This window comes from Archocentrus centrarchus, chromosome 23, assembly GCF_007364275.1.
Source record: "Archocentrus centrarchus isolate MPI-CPG fArcCen1 chromosome 23, fArcCen1, whole genome shotgun sequence".
Classification (NCBI taxonomy): Eukaryota; Metazoa; Chordata; class Actinopteri; order Cichliformes; family Cichlidae; genus Archocentrus; species Archocentrus centrarchus.
Window position 1 is genome coordinate 14,762,669 of NC_044368.1, and position 18,962 is coordinate 14,781,630.

Below are 18,962 nucleotides of genomic sequence, written 5' to 3' on the forward strand. Positions count from 1 at the left end.
GGATTCAAACTGTGGTCTTTTTTAGATCTTTTTAAATTTTTAGCATATTGATATCATGTTATAATAAGAAACAAAATACCTTTGGGGTATTTAATCCCCATCAGTTAGCATTTTCGTGCAATCTCGTCCATGTAGGAAGCGTCAAATATAACCGATACACAATGTCCAATTATCCCCTACAACACTGTCTAATATGGATTTATGTCTCTTTATGTCAGAAGCCTTTGTGTCCTTGTAGCAGTGTCACAGGTCATATACTTCATGAGTCACATAAGGTCAGATGGCCAGTGAGGTCACATCAAAGCACATCCTTTTGTATTTGTCATCATCAGTATGCATTAAACCCACAAAAAGTAATTGAAAATAATGAGAAATTCTGCAAGATTCTTTCAGTAATAGCTATCAACATATTTAAAAACCAGTGTCTTCTTTGCTATTTGTGTTTTTAAGTTAATTGAATCAGTGAAAAAGATTGCTGCTTATAAGGAAACTCTTTAACAGGATATTCAGCAGCTTTGTTAAAAAACTGTGAAATAATTAGGCTCCCTTCAAATAACAAAAAACCTATATTAGTTTCAAAGGCTTCATAGCAGGGAATGAGAAATGAGATATTGAATTTTAACCCGATTTAAAACAGAAGAGGGCGATGAATGTATTATTTAGTGTGTTTTTCTTCTTTACTTTTCAGGAGTTAATGTTTTTTACTTTAAAACTGATTCATTCCTCTAATTAAACAAATAAAAGCTGGAGAAAGAAATGCAAATGGAAACATTGATTCCCAGAGCTGATTCAGATGATATGATATCGATTCGCCTGCAACTCATAAACATCAACAAACTAAAACAACACCCATTAACTTCCACATAATTGGCACAGACCCACAAAGACAGACACAGGCATATACAGTTACACAGTGTGAAAGATCACATAAAAGAGATTTCCTCACACACATGAAGATAATTAGTACAGATATTAAATAATACAGTTCAATTTTTATGGCCAATTAAATTAAACAAGGGGCAATTAAATTCTGGGTATATTTTTCATCATATTTGCGGAAGATAACTTATACATACATTCAACAGGCACAGATACACCTGTTCACCTACTCATTAATACAATTATCTAATCAGCCAATCACATGGCAGCAACTCAGTGCATTTAGACATGATCAAGATGGCCTGCTGAGGTTTAAACCGAGCATCAGAATGGGGAAGAAAGATGACGTTGGACATGGCATGATTGTTGGCGCTAGACGGGCTGTTCTGAGTGTTTCAGCAGATCTACTGGGATTTTCCCACATAACCATCTCTAGAGATTACAGAGAATGGTCCAAAAAAGAGAAAATATCCAGGGAGCTGCAATTCTCTGGGTGAAAATGCCTCTTAGATGACAAAGGTCAGAGGACACTAGGCAAACTACTTCAACCTAATAGGAAGGCAACAGCAACACAAATAGCCGCTCACTGCAATCAAGGTATGCAGAAGGGAATCTCTAAGCACACATCACGTCAAACCTTTAAGCAGATGGGCTACAGCAGCAGAAGACAACACCAGGTGCCATTCCTGTTAGCTGAGAACAAGACACTGATGCTGTACAGGGTTACTAAACTTGCACAATAGAAGAATTTGATTTCTGCTCCAACATTCAGATGTTAGGATCATAATTTGGCATAAACACCATGGAAAGCATGGATCCATTCTGCCTTGTATGAATGTTTAAAGCAGCTGCTGGTGGTGTAATGGTGTGGTTGATATTTTCTCGGCACACTTTGGGCCCTTAATACCAACTGAGCATCCTTTAAACACCACTTCCATGTCCACATGGATCAAAATTTCTGATGCACCTTGTTGAACCCATACCACCAAAAATGAAGGCGGAAGGGGGTGCAACCTGGTGTACCTAATACAATGGCTGGTGAGTGCAGTAGAAGACGTGTCAAAACGTGTTATAGAAATAGTTCAACATTTCCAGAAGTATGTATATTTGTGTTTTTGTTAGTAGTGGAATAAGGTGATTGCTAACACTTCAATTTCTGCATGTTGAATGCCATTTTCATCTGATTAGATTAGCAGAGAGACTGGAACCAGCTCAACCCTTTCTTTTCCTTTGCTGTTGTAACAGTTGTGTGTGTCAAAGAAATGGCATGATACTTTTCTGTTTCACGTGTTAGATGGTGAGCTGGATAGCTTAGTTTGGTACAAAGACTAGCAATAGTGGAAAACTTGCTAAGCTTAAACTAGCAAGCTTTTCAGTTTTATTTTGATCAAACTATCACCAGAAATATGTGAATATTTAATTAAATGATACTTTAAACAGCAGTAGTACTGTGTGTAAGATTGGAAAGCCCCCTTAAAACAGCAATAGGCCTAATTGAGAGATTTAAGCTAATTGTATTGTAGATTCCCTCCATTTCATAACCTTAAGCATTAATCATGCAGCCAAGTACAGTGCACACATATAACTTCAAAAGGTAGTGGAATGAATAATGAGTGAAACAAAACACTGATTTTCAACACTGACTTTTCCTCCGGTTAATCTTGAAAAGCTTTTTTGCCTCAAATGTGCAGATGCAGCTGGAAATTTGGGAATTCATTAATCTACTAATTATATGAAAATGTCTTACACATTTTGCCAGCTCTTAGTAATGTAAAATCTTATCCCAGGTGCACAGCAGATGTTTCTCTTACTCTTTAAAAACTACTAGAGTAAGCAATTAGCACACGGTCTTACTGTAAATCACATATATAATTCAATGCATGCTTCACATAGGATACATAGGAAAACTGCTGGAAGTACAGATACCTCACACACACATACGAACTCATCAATACCACAGCAAGTAGCTGTGTTAAGGGTTTGCCAGTCTTAAGGTGACCTTGTTTGAGGATTCAGCACTGAAGCTGCAGAGGCTGATAGAGATGCATGTTCTTTGTTTGGCTACATCCTTGTAGCGGGAAACCATTGACCCCTTTGTTCAGCTGCTGATTATCTTTTCACTGGCAGACAAAAATATGTTTCTCATTACAAGCATTGGAGATTGATTGTGGTTTTCTTGCCTCACCGCAGTGTGTCTGATTGGACCGCGGTGGAGATAATTGCAAGTCTTGTTGTCTCAGGAGCCGGTTCTCAAACGCAGCCTCTTTCGTGTGGCTGCCCATACCAGAGCGCTGCGCTTTCATCAGTATCAGGGTCTTCAGGTCACAGTTTCGTTCTTCACTGCACATGCAAATATGCTCCTCAGAACAATGCTTTCTATCTTTAGTTGTGGCAAAGGTTTTAGATATCACTCATTACAAAATAAAAGGTTGGACTGTGCTGCTTGCAAAAACTTTTGTTCAACATCATCAGTGCACTTTTCAGCACCCTCAACTCTGATCTATCCAAACTCTCTCTTGAACAAGAAGCCTTTTTAAAACATGTCACAGCCTCCTGATGTTTAATGTCTTCCTGGGCTGGTTAGTCCAGATGCTACCTGTAATTAGGAACTGTTTCAAAAAGCTGCAGGCGCACCACAACAGCTTTGTACTTCTCGGCAGACAAATGCGATTCATCAGCCACGTGCCGTGTCAGATTTTCAGTGACAAGCTCTGCACGCTGAATTTGGCAGATTGTTTTGTTATGTGAAAGCAAACGTTTCCAAAGTATGTGTGACAGTGTGCTGAGAAAATGAAGCAAAAGAAAGCAGTGATTGAAGGTGTCAGACTGAGGCTGCTAAGCTAGAATTTGTGGCAAAATAGTGACTTTGTATAGCATGCTTTTTATTGACGAAGAGTGGATTAACAACAACACATCCCTCTCCCTCTATCCTCCCCCTCCGTCCCTCTTTCTTCCTAACAACTGCTAATAACCATAATTACTCATCACTGGTAGTTGCATCTTACAATCACCTGTCATTGAGGTCATTCTGAAAGTTGAAAGGTCATCAAATAACCTGAGAAATATCACAGGTATTTCTGTTTGTTTGTTTTTTTCAAACCACAAGAGCATCTTTTAAGTCAAAGAGAGACTGTGTTAAAATGCAGGAAAGAGCTGATTAGAAATGTGATGCTTGCATGAAAGTATCAAGCAGCCATGTAAAGACTGAGTATCCTAAACTGAGTTCAGAAGAGCAACAGTGTTACATTCTAGATAAGGAGCTCCTAAGATAATTAAAGAAATGGTGCCACCATAGTGATGCTATATTTCCTATTGTCTTAAATACTTTTTATTAAATTATATGCTGCAGAGATTATCCCAAACCAAAGGTTGAAGATACATACTGAGTGAATGCTTTTCTTTGCTTTTTATCAATTCTTGAGCAGTTGTTTGTGTTAAGAGTGCAGTGATGTATCACTGCCTGACCTCATTACCCCAAAGACCCTGCCCTCTGACCTTTAACCCCATCCTGACATTCCCGTACACACTACATGTCCCCTGTTCACAATTGTCATTACTCTAACCATTCCACAGAATTAAGGCCAGGATTAATTTATTAATCTTAATTTGTCTTGTTATTTTAATGTTATAAAGTTACTGTAAGCTATTGTTTTACCCCATTTCTTGATGTGCCTTTTTTTTTTTTCAATTGAATGGGCTCACATTGTGCTGATCAGCAGGCTGTCCTCTGTACAGTTTAAGAAATGGGAGAAATGGGTTTAGAAATCGCATCTGACAAAAGGTAGCCTGAAATCAATAGACGGGGGCCTTACTGTGCAGAGGGTTAATGGCTTGCTTAGAAAGGTCTGCTTTTTAGGATTCGCTTTGCTCATGGCCTCATGTGAACCCAATCCTGGACCAGACTCAAACCTGAAGTAAAACATGCTGTCTCCTATGAATGACCTGGCATATCTGAATATCTTTATATGAAAATGAAACGAGCCATTTTATTGGAGCTATTTTCTCTTCACCACTGATAGCGTAAAGAAAGAAATGGCATATGACAATTCAGTGTAGGCTGTTGTCTGACAAAGGCCGCAGTCACACAGGTCTAGTAATTGATTGGAGACTCCCTGCCAATTTCTGGTCACCAGGCAAAAATGTGTATTCCCCAGCCAGAGGCTACTGGCAGTCACAGAGTGAATTCAATTGCAAAGAGGGCGTTGAACCTAAAACCTCCATATGACTCCTTTGGTCGTTAGCAGATTGCCACGATCTCCTGTAGATTGCATGAAAAATACTGACTTGTTTGCAATCACTCTCTAACTACTAGCTGAGTGTCAGTAAAATTTTGGCAGTGATGCGAAATAGAAAAGAAGAATGTTTGCCTTCAAAATAAAAGTTGTGCCCCATCACTGCAGCCAACATTTTTGAAAAAGCACAACTCTAACTTTGAAGGCTAACAATTTCCCTTTAGTGATGCACTTTAAAGTTTCACTACTGCTTGGAGATTAGTTGATGAGTGCTTGCAGATAAGACAGCGGCGCCTTCCTTGCAAACTACTGGTAACTGTGGCAATCTGCTTGTGACCACAGCAATCACAAGAAGGTTTTTGGTGAAGCACTGTATGCAGTGCTATCAATTTCACCAAGCAATTGCAAGCAATCTCCAGCAACCATTCAAACTTTCTAATTCTGAATGTTGAAAAATCTCCAAAGCTATGAGGGTTGCCTACAAGATATATACATTACATACATATTCATGGTCATGGTATGGCATATAGCTGAAGTAGTGTGATGCTGAATGTTGGCTGAAACATCTTCTGTGTTTACATACCAAAGTAGGTTGACAGTAAATGTATCTGATGTCAACATGTGAGTGCGTTAGCATGCTGCCATTATGGCTCTAACCTATTATCACCCTTCCACCCTCCCACACATGGATATTTAAGGTGGAAGTACACAGGCAGTCATTGCTGAGTGATGTTTTGTAGTCAGTAAACTCCATGGAACACATATTGGTATGTATGGTATTGGTATGTTTCCGCCATTTCTGACACAAACAGGCACTAGGCTTTCTTGAAGCTGATGGCGGTGGAGGGCTTTATAACCCATCCCACTTGATTCTTGTTGGTTTGAAATGCCACTTAATATGACAGCCCCTTCACACTCCGTGTAAAGTGGGTAAGGAGACATGTTAGGTGGTGGAGGTAAATTTTGCTTATTAATTTGTTTATACTCAGCAAGCAGCTACTATAACCTTTAGTCCTTTTCCAGGACACATGGAGAAGACATGCCAAATAATAACACGCCCTTGTTGAGTGCCCTCGAGTAAGACATTAAATACCTACTGGCTCACACTTCTTCTAGATCTAAAAAGGAAAGGACCCCTGTTGTTTGACAACTTTGAACTTTATGCAATCTTTTATCCAAACAGAACAATCCAAAAGAAGAACTCTGTATCGCTCTTCAAAGAAAAGGCTTATGAAGGCTTATTCCTTCCAACAGATCATATAAGCAAATAATCTACTTCCACAGAGGAGCTCCTGTGACATCAGCAGGGAGAGGGCTTATAGACACAGCTAATTTGTTTAATGTTCAGGAACAATGGAAAGAGAAGATTCATTGTGTCATCTGACAATGACTAATGCAAGGCTGTGGAATCACCTCTACTGGGAATTAAAGGACATGCCTCCTATTGTTTGAGGTGTTCTTTACAATGAGGTAGTGATGTCACACTAGGTGTGTGAATGTGAAACGACTGAGACCTTTCTCTCTCCTCATCATTCTGCTCCACCCTGACGGGCTACTAGTAATGTAAAGGCTTTGGCTTAATTTGTTCTTCATAGGGGGAAATGATACCATTGCAGTAAATATGATGTTACGAGCTTTTTGAATAGTTTGTTTGCATTTTTTATATCACAATTACAGTGTGAGATGGATCATTAGCAATGACACCACAGAATTACCATCTTGCTTTGCATGTCCAACCTATGGTGCATTTTTGCATCTTTCAGCTCCTTTTTTGGTATTTGATTTTTTTTGTCCCCGTGTTTGTACATTATGATGTGTTTGTGAGTCTTGACATAACAACGGCCTCGGTAACAGCCAGACGACTGGGGCGGGGGTCCCTCAGTACTGAACGACTGCTTGCTAGTGCTAATGGCCGTGCTGCTTGCTGAATGCGACAATAGTGACCTGTTCTGTAGCTAACAGTGGAAATTCTCAGCTCAGCGCCACAATACCTCAGCAAGGAGCAGCGCCAGGTGATCGAACACTGGCTAGAACCCTGAGATATTGCATAAACACTTTTCCATTTGTCTTTCCCCTCAACCCCCAACCAAGGGGTAGGTAGCTGCCCCTACCTCAGCCTGGTTCTGCAGGAGGTTTCTTCCTGTTAAAGGGGATTTTATCCTTCTCACCGTCGCCTAGTACTTGCACATAGGGGATCCTCTGATTGTTGGGGTTTCGCCAGAATACTTTAGGGTCTTTACCTTGCAGTGTAATGCAGTTTGAGGCAACTGTTGCTGTAATTTGGTACTGCATAAATAATCCTGAAATGAATTGAACAGACAGTCCTGCTGGGCTGTGTCCCAAAGGTGTTGAGTTAACTTTCTTCAGCTTACAGGGGTCGTCCTTCACAGAGACAATCATAAGGAGAACACAGATGCTTCTCCAACCATTTTGCTGGGGCATCATTAAATAAATGACATTATTACATGACAAGAGAACGCTAAGCATCCTCATGTGGAATGAAGCTGGCAGCCTTCTTGAGGAAACTGCTTTAGGAACTTTCTAAAAAGCAACTCAAACATCTGCTGTGCTGTTCATTTTAACACCCAACTGTGGCACAGTCTGCAGCCAATCGCACCTCCCTTGAGGTTTCAACAACTGACAGATGGCAGCAAAGGGAATTCAGACTGTGGATGCATGCGTGGCTATGTACCTGTCTATGCATGTATGTATGTGCACATTTCTCTGCATCACATATGGAAAAAAAAACCCCAAAACATCAATTTGTGTTTGTGTATCTGACACATGGTCACCGTGACAAAGCAGTTCCTCCTCTTTGATATTGCCCAGTTCACTCCAGGTGTCACACCTGTGGTAAAATGCCACATCAGGAGAGTTGTGAGACGCTGGAAATAAATCCCACTGAACTGGGGAGGAAAACAGAAAATTTGTCTGGACTAAGAAGCAGTGAGCTAGAAATACTTTTGTATGAGCATTAGCTGAAGTCTGTGCATGTCAAACAAATCTTTATGTTTGTATTTTTTTGTCTGAATGAAATAGAGAGCTTGGGTGTAATTCTAAAGTGCATAAGCAGCCTCTAAATTGCACACGAACCCTTTCAGCTTTTCAGGAATGCACCAAATGCAAGTTAAAAGATTTCACCTGGGGGAAGGGACATTTAAAAACTGCTACGAGTAAGTTTCATCTTTCAGCAGTAACCCAGAGCCATGGCTGAGCCATTAGCACTTTTTACTTACTTAGCATAATTTGATGCCTCCTTTGCTTTGAGCTAGGACCGGTCATTAGAAATGCATCTGTCTCAATTAGGGCGGTAACACATGAACTCATTCCCACAGATGACACACTTTCACCTTTTGTGTTTGCGAGGATAACTGATGCAAAAATTCTTGTTTGTAGGTACATGAAGGCGTTTCAGCATGTAACTTCATTATCTGTTAGAGGTAAGAAAAAAGTGGGAGAGAGAGAAACTAGTGCAGGGAGGTTTATTAAAGAATGTCACCTTCATATATTGTATAAACAAATATGAATGTGATGCAAGCATAGCTAAACAAGCACCCATGTGATCAAACTCACCATGGTACATTTACGAAGCCTGTAAATGTATATCGTCTTCTGTTGTTCATGTGGAGCTTTGCATACATGGTAGTTTTTGAAGACTTTCATTCAGAACTAAGGTTCACAGTATTTCTACTGTACGTCCATTTTAACCTCTTTCTGGGAGTTTGGGGAGGGGAGTTTCTCTCTTGTTTGGGTCGTTGACCTTTTGGCCCACACTAGACAACCAGGATAAATCCTTCTGATTTGCATGTTCCCATGACTTTTGGTTGCCACTGTCTACTTTTTAATAAACCATCACAATATTTGGTGCAGACTTTTGTGGTTGTCTAGTAGTTTGGTTAGTTCACTGTATGAACAAATATCTGTATGGCATACTATTCATCTTTGGCAAACCTGCCTGGCTAGTCCAAATGCTTCCTCTAATTAAGAACTGTTTCATAAAGCTACAGAGGAATTTCTGTACTTGTCAGAAACCATATGTGATTATTATGCTGTTTGCCATGTCATGTTTTCAGTGATAAACTTGCTTTCAAAATTCCTTCTCTTAGACACGAGTATATTTTTTAATATTTGGCACAACAATCAGAGGTTTACATCCAGACTTCCTTCAGTGCTTTAATCAAAAAATGTTTTGGCATCTGTGAGTTTTCTGCCATTAACAAGTAAACTGTTATATTACAACATTACCTCCTGTGAAAAGTACTTGATAATTAACAAAGAACAAACACCCTTTTATGCACTCACTGGTGGCTTTATTAATAGCTAGTACTGCGTTGGACCCCCTTTTGCCTTCAGAATTGCATTAATAGATTCAACAAAGCATAACTTCAACAAGGTGCTGGAACCATTCCTCAGAGATTTTGATACATATTCACATGATAGCATCACACAGTTGCTGCAGGTTTGTCGGCTCCATCCGTATCCATGATATAAACTCTCCTGTTCCCTCACCTCCTAAAAGTGCTCTATTGAATTGCGATCTGGTGACTGTGCAGGCCATTTGAGTACAGTAAACTCATTGTCATGCTCAAGAAACCAGTTTGAGATGTTCGAACTTTGTGACATGTCACGTTATCTTGCTGGAAGCAGCCATCAGAAGATGAGTAAACTGGTCATAAAGGAATGAACATGGTCCGCAACAATACTCAGGTAGGCTGAGGTGTCTAATGACTTTTTTCCACTAGTACCTACTCGGCTCAGCTCAACTCAACTCAGTTGTTGGAGTTTTCCATTAGGTGGTAGTACCAGGTACTTTTTTAGTACCTATCAAGCAAGCTGACTTGAGCCAAAAATGTTACATCAACAGATTAATTGGCCAGGAAGTGACGCCACTAGATGAGTAATGAGAGCGACTCCTTCACAAGAATCAAACCCACTGTTTTTGAAACCCGGCAACGAGGGGAACACACTAACCAACGCTGTGGTCCAGTGATGAGGTGCAGACATTTTTGTTCTTGTTGGCTAACGACAGAATCCAGAGGAAGCTAGATGGAGCGATCATTTGTGTTGTATATAAATGACATCACAGGACTTCTGGGCCATCTTGGTATAATGACCAGTTGAGTCAAGTCGAATGGGTACTAGTGGAAAAGAGGGATAAATAATGCTCTGTTGGTACTAAGGGGTCCCAATTGTGCCAATAAATATCCCCCCACACCATAACACCACCAGCAGCAGCTGCTTTAACTGCTGACACAGGCAGGATGGATCCATGTTTTCATCATGGTGATACCAAATTCTGACCCTGCCATCTGAATGTCACAGCAGAAACTGACTCATCAGCCCAGGCAACCTTTTGTTTTTTTTTTTTATTGTCCAATTTTGGTGAGCTTGGGTGAATTGTAGCTTCACTATCCTGTTCTTATCTTATAGGAATGGCACCTTGGTGTGGTCTTCTGCTGTTACAGTATAGGCCATCTTCTTCAAAGTTCAACACTCTGCACATTCAGAGATGCTTTGCTGCACACCTTGGTTTTGACGAGTGGTTATTTGAGTTCCTGTTGCCTTGCTATGAGCTTGAAGCGGTCTGGCCATTCTCCTCTGACCTCTGAAATCAAAAAAGCATTCTCACACAGAAAAGTGCCACCCACTGGATATTTCCTCTTTTTTAGACCATTTTCTATGAACTCTGAAGATGTCTATGTGGGAAAATCCAAGTAGATCACCATTCAAAGTCACATAAATCACCTTTTTTAAACCATCATTCTGATGCTCGGTTTGAACTTCAGCAGCCTGTCTTGACCGTATCTACATGTCTGAATGCACTGAGTTGCCATCATATGATTGACTGATTAGATCATTTGCATTATTGCATATTTGTCTTTTGGATGTTGGTCTACTCACTGTTCAGTCTGCTGTACCAGTGAAAGTACTGACTTTACCTCATACTGACTCTGCATGTTGATACTGGTAGTATTTCCTCTACCACATAACAAACTACAAGTTTCTTAATTTCCCCGCTGAGCAACAGCTTTAGCCAAATTAACGCTTGCTGTTTTGTAGCCATAGCATCAGCATCATTTTCCTCCTCAGCAGGTCTCACCACCCTCATTGTGAAGCTCTGCTTAGCTTGAAGGTGCTTTTCAAATTATAATGTAGACCTCCTTAGCAGTAACTAAATAAGTAATTCCCCAAACTTCATCACAATAAAAAAGTAGCGTATTTATAAGAACCAAGACTGAAGAGCCAGCTCTGAAAAAGACAGCAGAAACTTTAACTTTAGTTTGCTTTTGCTTTTCACAGGAAATAACAGGCGATTTAACAGAAATCATTTGCAAATCTATCACAGACAGCTTTGATTCTAGTGTCAGTGAGAGTGAAATCATCCCTTTCTAAAGGCAAACAGGTGGCTTTAAGGTCGTTGTCATATCTGTAACTGTGTTCTACTTATCTGCCCAAGCAGGACATTACTACTGTTTGAGATTAGTGTCACATACTGAGATAAAGAAAGGAGTACCATTGTTAAAGCTGACAATGGGACATGTTTATTACTGTTTGGCCCACAAAGGGAACTCATCATTTATAGGAAGTGGCATATTTACTGTTTTGTTTTTGTTTATTTTTTTCTGTAGAGATTACATCTTATGGCTGAGAGTGGAGAACATTTCTCTCTAAGGTGGACAACCTCCGGTGTGTACAGGTGCATGTAATGCATGAAGACATGACATCTTCCACTTAACGCAATACCACTAATGACTCTTTATGTAACGACTCTTTTGACAACAGTGCTTGTCGCGGGGGCTGAACCTGAGCTTGTTTGTGCCCGTAACACCTGGTGCGATCTGCTTGTCTTGCAAACACTAGTCTGAGATGAAGTGAGCGTGTGTGCGTGCGTGCGTGCGTGCGTGTGTGTGTGTGTGTGTGTGTGTGTGCGAGAAAAGGATTTCATTTGGCTTGCTGTCAGGGAAAAAAAAAAGGCAAAATCCCCCAAAGAGCTGCTTTTAAAACAGAGACAAAGGAAATTTACATGCACAAACAAAATATGCAGATGCTGAAAGACACCATACACGTCCCATCTTGCTGTGCATCTGTTCCCACTTCAGATTTGGATGAAGTTGTTTTAGACTTTTGAAGATGACATTTTCATCACAGCTCCCACACAGACAGACAGACAGACATCTTTGAGCACAGGAGCAGGATATTTTTGGAGGCTGTACCCAGGCATTGCTTTTAAACTTTAACTCGATTTGTGCTTTCACATCATCTCCTCCCCATTGGAGAAATCTACCCAGTGAACAGGGACTGTGTGATAAATCCTGCCATTATTCTGAGGGTGTGTGAATGAGGGGGGGATGGAGGTTATCATTCTGCCTCACAGGGACTCATAGATCCCCACATCATTTTCTGGAGTCTTTCAAAGTCTGACTTTCCCTCCCTCCCCTTCTCTCCTTCTATTTCTCTCTGTTTTTTTTCTTCTCTGCCACTCCCAGCTTGCATCCCTCCAGCTTGTCCTTCCTACCAACACAGGTATCACATTCCTCCTTTATCAACCGCTCATTCATCCTTTATTCCTGTGTGACAACTGAGAGGCCCTCTCGCCTGTCCAGGGAACAAATAAGACAAGACTGCACCGATATGTATCAGGAAAGATACATAAATTTTAGTCATTTAAAAGGTTAAAATGTTGTAAATCTTGAAATCTAAATATTATTCAAACTCAATTTGAATGCTTTGCTCTCCTCATCTCTTTCCCTGACTGCCTACTGGACACTGATAGTTGTACCCACAGTCTTGTACTGACTACACCATTGCTACTTCCATAGGAATTAAGAGGGCAAACAACCCCGACTGGCAAAAACCAAACAGCACATCAGCACAAACACCTCATACAAACTGTTAAGCATGGTGGTTGAGGAGGTGGTGATTTTGGCTTGTTTTACAGACACAGGACCAGGGCACCTTGTAGGCGTTGAGACGACCATGAACTCGTTCCAAAGATTTCTAGAGTCAAATCTGTCTGACAGCTAAAGCTCGGCCTAAACGGGATCATCCAACAGGACAACAATCCCAAACACAGCAGCAAACCTACAACAGAATGGCTGAAAAAGAAAAGAATTAATGCGCTGCAATGGCCCAGTCAAAGTCCAGACCTCAACCTGATAGAAGTCCTGTGGCATGACCTTAAGAAAGTTGTGGATAAATGAAGGCCTGTAAACCTCAATGAACTGTCCACAACAATGTGAGAGACCAATAGTCATACAGAAAATGATTACTTCAAGTTATTGCTGCTAATGGTTGTTCTATGAGATTGTAGCTACAAGCATTTGTAGATACAGTATTGTGTACTTAATTTTTATAGGATTGCATATACTTTGTTTTTCACATAACTGGGCTACATGTAGATCTTAGATTCAATATCAACCAGGAGCTCAGCATATATTTTCTGTTTAAAAGTGCTGCTACAGATGTTCAACTACGACACATTTAAATGTTTGTTTTATTTGTACTGCCCATTTTGCCATTTCAGCAATCACACTGAATGAACATTTCCTAAATAAAAGCTGAAAAGGTATTTATACTGAGAAAGGTTCCTGGCTCTGTGTTAATCTTTAATTGGACTAAAAGAGGGCTGGAAGCAGTTTTTCTGGCATCAGCATCAGCAAGCATCAGGTCTGCCAGCACAAGACAGAGATGAAAACAGAGAGGATTTTGTGTTTCTGCCAAAGCAGACTAGTGGGGTCCTGGTGCAGAGTGAGCACAAATCTGGCAGGGGGCTGATGAGCTACACAAAACCAAGTCACACAGTGGCAAAACCTGTGTGTTGTTATTTCAGAATATAGACAGCATGGCGCATTACAGCATTAGGTATGTAGGGAATATTTCCTCAATGGACGGGCAACGTGCTTTCCGTGAGGGCATACAATACACAATAAGCAATCAGTCCCCCTTCAGTGCCACACAGTACAGCTAAAATGGTTCCCCTTAGCCTCAAGGTGCACATTCTTTGTTCACTAATAGTGAGAGAGCACCTAAATCAACCATCAGCCTGATAGAGTACCAACACCAGAAAAAAGCCATATGTGAAGGAGCTATTCCTCACAGGGTAAAGAGGATCACAAACTATCCATAGATGAGGCAGTTACTTCCTGACCTGACACCACAACCCATTTCAGCCAATCAAACAGCAGTAGGAGCCAACAACCACAGGCTGCTAACCAGGTTAGCTGTGCTGCTAACACAAGCCAGCTCTGCCACACCAAATTGGATGGGGAGATTTAGTGTGGCTCCTTCCAATCCTGGGGAGCCATCTGATGTTGCTCAGTAGTCTACCCTGCTCTGTAGTGGCTTCTCTAGTCTGAGCTCAGCACCTAAAAAGCCAGGGGGTCCTGCCAAATGCATGTGATTTATGGGCCAGTGCAGGCTGTGTTGCATATGTCCTGGTTTGTCTCTTTATTTTAAGCTTTCCCTAGTGCTTATAGTTTTCATAGTAGTACCCTGTGTGCTACAAAACTACTGCTAGTTTAAAGAAACTCTCTTGTCTGCTTGTGTTTACAGATTGCTGAGACACAAAAATACAGTCTCTGGTATATGGATAAGGATGGGAATAACTCAGAGAAGGGAAATGGGACTAAAGGGGTTGAGAGGATTTAATAAACATTCAACAAGCACATGCAGGGAGTCACACATGCTGAACCTGCTTTGAGCACTGAGGGCTCCAGCTCTATTACTAAGTCTATTTATGTACCTCACACCATCACAGGTTCAATCTGACAGCAAGAGCACTTCTTCTGATCAAATGGAAAGCAGCAAAGGGAATATCTAATAGACAAATAATCAGCTGCATCCCACTGAATTCAGTGGGAGGTTATTTACTGTGTCTGGCATATACAGTTAGTTTAGTCAGTGATCTCTGAGTTTGTGGACACCTTAGGTCATTGGCTCCTAGCCTGTTATGTTAAATGCTTGTAGTTTTGCTGGATTCTTATTGTTTGGGTTCGGTTGGTTTTCATGGTTCTTTTTATTCTTAGTCTTCATTTTTGAGCTTTGTTACCTTTAAAGTCGAGTTGTTATAAGTGTGTCCAGATTCAGAGCCTGCATCCTTCAGAGGCCACATTTGAAGGCTAATTACATCACAGCAAGGCAACAAAGGCTGTCCAAATTCAAAGCCTCCTCCAAATGAGCCCTTCTCCAAAAAAAAGTCCAAAATTCATTTTCTTTTTTTTTTCAGTGGCCCTATTCCTCTTCCTTACTTGTATGACTCACATGCTTTTTTGGATAAATGTTTTATCACGTTGTAGACTTTATTTACTTTATTTTGTGAACTTTCTAGCTCAGTTTATTCACACCATTAGCTAATAATTCAAACTGTTAGCCATAGTAGCTGGCTAGCTTTTTCAACAATCCACATTTGGCCATTATCTATTGTATTCATGTTTGCAATCCTCTTTTATTTCAGTTAACGGTAATCTTTGATTAGGTGAATTTACTGTGGAAGCTTGTTTATGCCACTGAAAGAAAAACATTTCATGTTTTCTCAAAATCTCAATTTATTATCTTGAAATTTCAGGTTATTGACTCAAACATCTGAGGAACTTGAAATTTTTTAGATACCTAATCTGAGATTTTGAGATAATAATATGAAATCTTGAGTTATGGATGGTAAAACAAAACAAAAAGAATTATATAATAATTCAAGGTTGGAAATCAGCTTCCAGAGCTTCCATAGTTTACCACCTAGGCTACCCTCTAAAGACTAACACACTAACACAGAAGTGATCAGACAATGTTTCAGTGTTTCACTAAGTATATTCAGCTAGTTCCCCTCACCAGTTATGACAAGAATTCATTTATTCATTCAGTTACTTATTTTCTTTTGAGCAATCTTTAAAAATGCAATTTCCCAGCTTGAATGTTGAATTGTCTAGTTAGTGTGTGTGTGTAACAGGGTCCCTAGTATGTTTAAAAATAAATAAATAAATGCTAAGTTTAGTAATATTCATAGACTGCTTTAAATTATTGCACTTGAAAAATGAATGAAATCAGTTGCTCAGATGAATTCCATGAAAGCGTATTCACACATATCCGTGCTGGACTTCAGTTTGCATATGCATCATTCATCAGGTCTGTCGACCAGATCACCTTTCCTATTTACATTAATCATCCAGAAGATTTTCGTGCTTCCTGCACATATCTTATCTCAATATAGCACATCCTTACAGTGATAATAAAAAATGATCAGTATTTGATCTGATGCATGTGATTTTCTGAATATACATGCTGAAAATCAGTCTCATTTACCAGCACAGCTTCACCAAGACTGCAAAAAAAAAACCAAACAGTAAAAATACCATTTAGAAGAGCTACTGCTGTCCCAGCCACAAACAATATATTTGTGCTCATTGTCCAAAGGAGATCTATACCAAGCATGTTAATAAAACCTGAAGGAACCATGAATCACAACAGGCTTTTCAATATCCTTCTCTGGAGGAAGACTTGTTCCCCTGCCACGGAAGACTCACCTTTGCGCATCTGCTGTGATTGTTTGTAAATGACTGCTGCAGTGATTTTAGTCTCACACGGGATTTTCAGTGTTTTTTGTGTAATTTGTTTGAATGGACGGAGGTAAAATGGGAGAAAAACTGATAATGAAGGTGGATGCAGGAGAGATAAAAGCCACCCACAGAGACTACTGTGCAGTACACAAGCAAAAGCACAAGTAAAAGCACAGACTCACAAAAGCCTCCTTTTACTCTGTAACAGCATCACAAGATATTATGGACATGCTCTAGTCACTGCTTTGGACTGAGAAAAGCAATACTGCATTGATACACTGTATGACAGCCCTCCCTAATAGTACATGTAAACTCCCTCTGGGCAGCAGTGAATCCCTCCATCTCCATCACTCTGTTTGTTTGACAATACCCTAAAATCTATACTATAAATAACATAAATACAGAAAACTAATGCATTTATTTCCACCCTCGTCTCACTGGGTGTATGGATTGAGATTGTTCTGGAGGATTCACACGGGTGGGCAGCATGGGAGGAAAGAAGCCCAGGTCACCGTTTCCATTTTCTTGACTGCACACAACATCAAAGTTACTACATCACTAGACCAGCACCCTAATAAACAGGCTCCCTATTTAAGGTGTGGGGAGCCTTTTTTTGAAAGGATCATGCAATGGATCAGCTGTCTCTTGGCAGGCTTTGAGGAGGGGAGGACTCAACACTGCACAATGCAATATTCATGGTACCTAAAACTGAGAAAATTTACATTTTCTAACCACACAATAACAATACCTAATCACCTGGTTGACCTATATTTCTCTAGTGTTAGACATGCATAAGACACTCTGCTGATCCTCAAACTGAGCATCAGAATGGTGACTTAAGAAAGGAGATTTAAGTGACTTTGAACATGACATGGTTGTTAGCGACAGACGGGCTGGTCTGAGTATTTCAGAAAATGTGGATCTACTGAGATTTTCCCACACAACCATCTGTAGAGACTTCAGAGTGAATGGTTTGAAGAGGAGAAACTATCCACTGAGCAGCAGTTCTTTGGGTAAAAAGTGTGTTGTTGATGACTAAGATTAAAGCAGCATGCCCAGACTGCTTTGAGTGGACAGGAAGGCAAAAGTAACTTAAATGGCCACTTGTACAAATAAAGTATGCAGAAGAGCATTTATGAACACACAACATCTCATAGTTGCTGCTACAGCAGGAGAAGACCACATCGGGTGCCACTTCTGTCGGCTAAGAACAGAAAACTGAAGCTACAACTCACTTGAGCTCACCCAAACTGAAAGATTGTAGAAGACAGAAGAAGATTGGAAACATGTTCCCTGGTATGACAAGTCTCGACATATGGTAGGGCCAAAATTTTTCATAAGCAACATGAAAATGTGGATCCATCTTGCCTTGTATCAGTGGTTAAGGTTGTTGGTGGGTCCTATTTTACTGGCACACTTTAGTCCCCTTGGTACCAAATGACCATTATTTAGATGTCACAGACAACCTGAGGTGTTGTTGACCATGTTCATCCCTTTAGGATCACAGTGTACCTGTTTTCCATATCACGAAGCTCAAATCATCTCAAACTAATTTCTTGAGCATGGCAGTGAGTTCATTATACTCAGAGGTGGCAAAAGTACTGACATTCTGTACTTAAGTAGAAGTACAAGTACTTATGTTAAAAAATACTTTAGTAAAAGTCGAAGTACTGGTTCAACTTCTCTACTTAAGTAAAAGTAAAAAAGTACAGGCTCTGAAATGTACTCAAAGTAAGAAAGTAAAAGTAGTTCTTTGGAGGATGTTTCTACCTGCTATTATTGTGTAAAACAAACCGAAACTCATTATATATTATTGTAATAATATAAAATAGTACATGAGAATACAAATGTTATTCCAATCTAAATTTTATTTCTAATGAATGCACTCAGCTTGAATCTGTTCTGTAGGACACAAACTGTGAAAGGGAATTTAAACACAGCTCTGTTCTCTGTGTCCTCCATAGTAGAGGGTGACTGTGCCTCCACCTAAACACCAACATGAGGATACTCAGGGGTTACAGTGGGATTCAGAAGGTGGAGGAACCCTAAGATCAGCTGTAGTGACTCTGCATGGGGAGAAGAATCACAGCTTTCTATTGTAGCTGCAGTAAATGATGTTGGTGTGCAGGCTGTGATCAGCTGACCTGCTGCTGCTGCTCTGAGGTTTACTGCTCTGTGTGGATGAACTGAACTCACAAAGATGTAACCCATTATTTCACAGCTATCTGAGCTGATCTCCATCCCCTACACTGACAGCATACAGGCTGTAGAAATGTTGGATTCAGTGAATGAATCTCAGCAT